Genomic DNA, 7,506 nt, shown 5'->3' with positions numbered 1-7,506 from the left:
ATCGCAACTTAAATTTTTTCAGGGGGTCTAGACACAGGGGAGATCTTGAAGTGTACGATTAATACCATGGAGAAATACATGAAAGGGAATTTTCCCTCAGCTCTCTTAATGATTGGTGGGGTTGGGCTAGCAGTTCACTATGAACAGCTATTGAACAGTCTACATGGAGTTCCTTTGATACTGGCCTGGTGTAAGCCAGTATCTGGTAAAACCACAGCAGCTAATGCAGCCATGGCTATCATTGGGCAGAGGGAAAGCACTGGAGGTAAGAACGTTATTATAATAATTATTCTCTATGTAAGTATAAACAGTGATCACAACGCATTGCTCAACAAATGCATCATGTGTCCCAACCTTTGTTTTACAGGCCACTGTTGAAAAAAAAAGCAATGAATGAACAGATAGGAATATATCATTAAATACATCTATCCTAGCTTTGTGATAGTCTTCCCTTACATTTATCAAGAAGAATTATTCACCAAATGTTTTTGTTCACCATCTTTTAGTTGTAAAAGATGGCTAGAACCCTGTGAAACCTGCTAACATTGGCTTTCTTACTTGCAAGTTCCTCTTAACCTATTCCTCTCAATTCTTCCTCTTCAAAATATATTTGTCACTGGTTTTCAGAGATGACATTGGCTGCAGCTATAGAAATCTCCAGCAATAGGACTCTGCCATTCCTCTGGGATGATGCATCTGACTTCGGTGTCCTAGAAAAATTAGCAGTCGCTGCCTTTAACAAGGTAGGTAGTGAATAGACAGGGTTTAAATGTTATTGTATACAGTTGATCAAGTAAAACATTCTAAGGTTACCTAAATCGAAGAACACTGGCCTTTGACTCCAAAGCCATTAATCTTTTAAGGCCAGATAACTGCTTCAAATACTATGAGCTAGAATATGCCAACAAATTGTCTTCTCCATGCCATAAATTTTGCTTCTGAGAAGAACGAAGCTCTACTTTCCGTCAATTTAGATACAATTATAGTGAAAAAAAAGTTTGTTTAGCACTGCATGACAAACTACAATCGTAATGATTGCATGTGCAAATTATAAAAAATTGAGGCACTGCATGATAGGCTCACTGGACCACACTTGGAAGGGTTTCGTACAGGTTATCTACAAATCAGAACAATCAAACATTCAAATTACATGGTAATATTATGACACAAGCATCGACATTTCCTGTAACACATGTGTTGCCATGGTTACTTATAACCAGTAACAAAGACATACCCCTCCTTAGTCACTTTTTTTACCATTTTCCAAAGTTTGCAACATTCACGTCCTGTGTAAATAAACAAGTAAACCCTGTTTATAGAGATTGAGATAAAAATAAAAAGGCCTCAACAATGGCTTTATAGCAATTTCTTATTATTATGATTGTTATTAGTCCAAAAAGAAAACAGCAGCATCACGCCAAAAGTCATTAGGGACCTTTAGCATCGCGTTTACGGCAAACGGCAAACGGCTGCTAGCGGTTTGAGGTTTCCCGTTTGCCGTCGGCAACAAAATTGACTTTAGCATGGCATTGACGTCTTTTGGCGGGAAAAAGAGCCTTTTTATCTTCTTCAAGGTATTTTGAGATAAGGCCATTCATCCTTTCTCTACAAGCTCGCACTGAGAGCACAACAGGTTTTTTGTCTTCCGAAAAAATAGGGGAAAGTACCCTCGCAATTTCCTCATAATCAGCGGGACATTTTGGCCTTTGCTGGGCTACCTCAGTCGCCAGCATCACGTCTTGGCAAGTTCTAAAGGCAAGTTCTAGAAATAGAAGAAGGCATACATTGATACAGAACTCCCTAACTGTGCTTCTTTGCATGCACATGTTTTGGAACTTCGAGCCGCCATTTTGTTTTCAACTTCTTTCGCCACTCGATTTTCTTCGTTTTAGATCATGCAAAATACATTCTTTTTTAATCATAAAAAACGACATTTGGATCCATAAAAGGTAGAAAATTCTTACTAAAAGTGTCAAACGTGAGTTGGTTTCGTTAAGCGGCCAAAAAACCTTCCCATAAGTCACTTACCACTGGAGCGCCTTCTTCCCGTCAAAACCGGAACCGCAAACTGCAAACGTGACGGCAAAGCGGTGGTCACGTGACCTCCTCAGGTTCGCAGTTTGCTGTAAACATGATGCTAAAAGTGTCTATTGTCACCAAGAACAGTGCCTATCATTACAATGAATCCACAAGCAGTGAAAAAAACTGTCAAGAGAGACAAAGAAAAGCTTGGAAGGTAAGGCATGTGCAATGTAACAAGGGAAAAGGGACTATCACACAAGCTCACATGTAGATTGCATCATAGTGACAGATTTGTCTAAATTTCACAACTCTGTGACTGAATATTACACTGAGATGGATATACATTACGACCATTACCGTAGTGGCAAGCTTACCATCTTTGACTGATATACCTGAACATAAATTTTCATACTCCTAAACAGGTTTAACGTAATGTTGAATCAGGTGAGCCAATTGGAGCGAATTTATGCCCTTCATAACAGACACTCAATCATCTGACAAAGTAGTTATTGCAAGTGTTGACTTAATGGCTATTGCAAGTGTAAACCTAACACATTACTGATTTTTTTTTTTTTTTTGGGTCCCCAGAGTGTTTTCAAGGATTGCTGTTGTTCTGTTTAACCGCATTGAAAAGGAACAGAGTTTACAAAATTCACTAAATCTTCAAGTGGAGTTGAAACCACTCCTAGAAACAGTGGTCCGTAGTATAGGAATTATTCTAAGGTTAGGGGATTGCTTTGCAACAATGAGGAAAGACCCCATGTTTCAGGAGGTTTTGACCATAACTGATTCCCTCAGTGGAATTGATCTCCGGGCCAAATTCAATTATGTGCTGTTGACATTTTCAACTGGAAAGGTAGGTTCATGTGTTAAATCTCACACATGCAAATTTACTAACATTTATGTAGGTTTTGATATTTTCTTTTTGTAAGAAACTAACATTGAAAGTTTGCATCCGAGCTAAAATGTTGAGTCTAGTATATATAACGCTGTAAAGATTGTCAATCCCCAGTTTGAGTATGCTTATTGATAACAGCCAAATTTAAAAACGGCTGTAAGAAAATTGCAATCAACCAGAGCAAGAGGTGGCCTTTTTTTAATAGTCTGAATGAAGAAGTATCGTTTGTCACTCACAATAGTCGTGGGGCATACTTTTAACATTTATTATAACTAGGACTTCAAAGTTTCTGGCTCGAAGTTCGCAGAGAGACACTTGTCAGTGTTTATAGTTTAACAGCTGAACTTTAATTTGTAATCCTTCTTCAAACGAAACTAATTTGGTAGAGAATTTGAGGTATACCCTCACCTCTTGTACAGTTTGCTGGTATAAATGCCAGGACTTGATAAGTTGTACATTTTCATGTTTTCTAAGCAGGGTATCAGAGTTAAGTTTATTTAAAAATTAATACTGTGTATCATCATGCTTGTTGTATGTATACATTTTATATGTGGCATTGTTTCAAGTATCCTGTATTCGTATAGCTGCCACCAAAATACATTCCTTAATACAGGTTCTAGAGATGCTGGATTTGAAAGATGAATACTTTCCTAGAGTGAAAGAGTGGTTGGTTGACGCTGTCATCCCTAATCACAAACAAATTATGGAACTCGCTACTACGGGGGAAACAGTTGCACAGACTGGTATTGCCCAAATGCAAGATGATCAGGAGATGAGGTCTGTTATTGAAGATATAGTGGCCAGAGCTGCGTCTAGTCCAGATGAGGTAATGTAATTTACCAAGGTCATGCAGTCTTCTTTTATGTCATTTATAACTTATAACACATGACAGTTTTTAATCAATTGGATAAATAATTGAGAACATATCTGCAAACTTCAGTTCATATCCTCAGTGCCAAAATATGTTATAGTGTAATGTGTCATATCATTCGATTGTAGAAATTGTACGATGTTAGCAATTCAGAGGCTATGCAAGAGCAATGGAAACATTTATGCATAGTGTATGGAGGGCAAATGCAAAAATATACAATTCATGAATTTACACAAGAAAAGAACAAGAATAAATTGATTGCATTTAAAATCCGACAAGCCATTTTTATGTCGCATCCGATAGTTGCTTATGTAAGGCTGAATAACTAGGTCATCCTTCCGCTTGTCCATATTTTCATAACATGCGTGCCATAAAGCAACTAGCTCGGGACAGTCATCAACAAACATTGCTATTTGACACATCAAATTTGAGGCAACACCAAGCCCTTACCAGTATCAATAACACGATCATGATCTATGGTTTGTATGCATGATAAACCACTTGTAGCGTTGAAAGAACAGTTAACATTCCAGCAATTAACTTTTTTATTACTGGTATTTTGTGTTTAACACTTCAACTACAAATTTTCAGGTCATGTCCTTTTTCAAGCCAAAAACATGTGCCCGAAAGTGCACTTGTGGTGAAACATTTGCTTTCAAAGTTGGAGACATGCTCCATTACTTGCACAGAGAAGGCAAAGAAGACGTTCTGAGGTCATTCATAAGAACACAAGGAATAGGATGTAATGGCATCAAACTTGTATTCAATGGCACTCAGTGCCATGGAAGCCATGTTAGGCGACGTGCTTTGCCCCAAGACCTCATAAAACAGCTTGATGAAGGTATTTGTATTCTTCCTGGACTATCTGAGTCACTTATTTTGATATGATGCAATTGCTGGATCAAAACACATTACAAGTGATTTTTCAACCCTAGCATGTAAAGCCCCAAAATTGAAGTGAGTGATTGTACAATGGGCATAATCATGTTATGAAGGAAGACCCACCATATCTCCATTCTCTGTTAAACAGACCAAGTTTTTTGAATAGTCAAATGGAGCAACCTGATAATGCGCAGACTCTTTTTTTGCAAACATTTGTGGGGCACAGCAAAATGTCCTGTACTTGTTCATGCAATTCCAGTTGTATGCATACAGAGGTTAATGTCAGAATGAATTACACTTATTGCTGATTAACATTTGGTAAATATTGCATGTCATGACACTGCACCAAGAAATAATCTAGATGATTGAGCTAACACTCTATCCACTTAGTTACTAGAGGACTAGTACTACTTCAGGAAGTGTGAGTTCATTGATAGGTTTTTGTCTTAGAGTAGGGAAAAGAAAATGTTTAAGTTACGTGACCTTTGAAGGTTAACAATCATATACCAAAGTTCTCGTATATGCCTTTTTTTTTTTAGCCTTCAGAAAAATAGAGACAAGACTTCCAGAACCTGAAGCACAGGGAGGAAGTATGTTAGTTATTGACGATGCATCACAAGAAGTTGGAGGTACAAGTAATTTCATATTAATTTAGCAAAAAAAGACAACTACTATTTGGATGGTTAAAATAATATTAACTTAGTGTACCCAGCATATAGAAAGAAGTTAATTCAGAAAATCATTACTTTCGATCAGCGTTAGAAATATATATATACTAAATCACACTGTGCATTTATGAAGGACGAAGATGAAAATGTAAGAGAAAATGAAGTAATCCCTGTTACGATCACTGAAACAATCACATTTAACACGTGTGATTAAATGCATCAATCAAAGTGGATGATTGATGGAATAAGTTACATATTTATAGACTCAGAATGAAAGGACCCCGCATACCCCTAAGTTATAAACAATGTTTATTGATGATTATTACAGGGTCTGGAGAAAATGACGATGCTGTACATGCTGGCAGTGAAATAGAAGGTAAGAAAAGATAAGGAGTCAACGTATAACTCAGTTTTGATCATGTAGGGACCTACCTTTTACAAAATGTTGAAGTCTGGTTTAAGTTTTTTGTTATTCAAATTATAGCAAATGTGAACATTATCGTCATGGAGAACATGACCCACAAATGCCTGTGGTCTTGTGCAGGGGGGGGGGAGGGAGGGGGTGTGCAGAGGGGGTGTAGACTTGTTAAGGTGATTAGTACATACAATGTACACATAATTTATCCAACCAAAATTAACAGGTGATACATAATCAATTGAAACAACCTTTCAACTAAAACATTTACCACGACTGAAAACAGTTGACTAAATCCTTGTTTTCCTTGCTGTACTAGGAAAAAGTAAAGCGGCACAACTCCTTGACGATCTACATCCAGGAGACGTCTCAGGTGAAAGGACCTACTTTGCTAATCAATTAAACTCAATAAAAAATGTTCAACCAGACAAATGTAAATTGGCTTGAGTTTATTTGCTAGACTTGTGGTTGTGATCCTATTAAGCCAGTGGAAATGTTCGTCACGTATAGCAATTAGAAATCAATAATCACGGCACCCAACAAACCATGTGAATGAAAGCAAAATGATAAATTCATTACTGGCAGACATTCACCTCAGGGCTCGAAATTAACGAAAAAATCCAGTCGCAATTTCGCAAGTTTTAGTCGCAAAATCTCCACGCTGCATTGTGTTGTCAGCGGTTTAGCAAAAAAATATGAGCCCGCAATACTTGTGTTTAAAGTAACCGCTGAAAATGGCAAATGGTCGAAGGAATGGAGCTGTGCACGTAACATCGCAGCTAAATTACTCTACAATTACGCTATCTGAGAAAATTCACAGCGACAAACAAAACAATTTTGTCATTTATTTACTTATTTATTTATTTATTTATTTATTTATTTTAGCGAAAGTAGCAGCAAAAGTGGCAACTGCTAACCCTTTTGTTTTGAAAGAGCGAAGGTGACAACAAGTCGCAAATTTGCGACTTCTCAAGATGTTTTAGTCGCGAAGGGAAAATTTAAATCGCAAATGCGACTGTATTGGTCGCAATTTCGAGCCCTGCACCTATATTAAGGCTATGTAACCACGCTAAAACGTGGTGCCAGTCTCCTAGGGTAGAACCCGGCGTTCATTTTTCGATACTTAGATTATTGTATTTAATTTAATTTTAATTTTAACATATCAAACTCTGAGAAATACATGAAAAGAGCCAAAGCCGGAGGCTTAAATGGCATAAAGGCAGCAAACATTATGTGAAGAATTTGCATGAATAAAGGAGGGCTTTGAATTAAATAATTTAACAACTGAATATGACTACTTAATTTACAAACACACAGGATAATATAACCAACTAAATTGCATAAACACGCAAAAACGCACAGTATAATTGTCAACAAAGTATACATTTAGTGCCAAGGGACTTGATCAGACTTAGATATGCGTACCATAGTAAATGTTTCAGTAGACTAACTCAGGCATTCTGGGAATGCAGTCTCAACTTTAATTTAAAGTTACCTAGTGTGAGGCTGTTGCACACTGTTAACGGAATATCATTCTAAATAACAGGAGCCTGCCAGGCGATAGCAAATTGATAATTGCGGCTAGCTTTTTAAATCTCAACCTTCTTACAATTGTTATTTCCCAACAGGAAAGAGAAGAAAAGGTCAAAGACCCCCGCGACATTGAAAGAACAAAAGATCAGCCCCAATGACCACCAAAACGTATCGTGCTGACGGCGGACGTCTAAAGTAATCACGCTACTGCGGTTAG

Source organism: Montipora foliosa, chromosome 11, assembly GCF_036669935.1.
Source record: "Montipora foliosa isolate CH-2021 chromosome 11, ASM3666993v2, whole genome shotgun sequence".
NCBI classification, from domain to species: domain Eukaryota; kingdom Metazoa; phylum Cnidaria; class Anthozoa; order Scleractinia; family Acroporidae; genus Montipora; species Montipora foliosa.
This window is presented reverse-complemented; position numbering follows the sequence as displayed.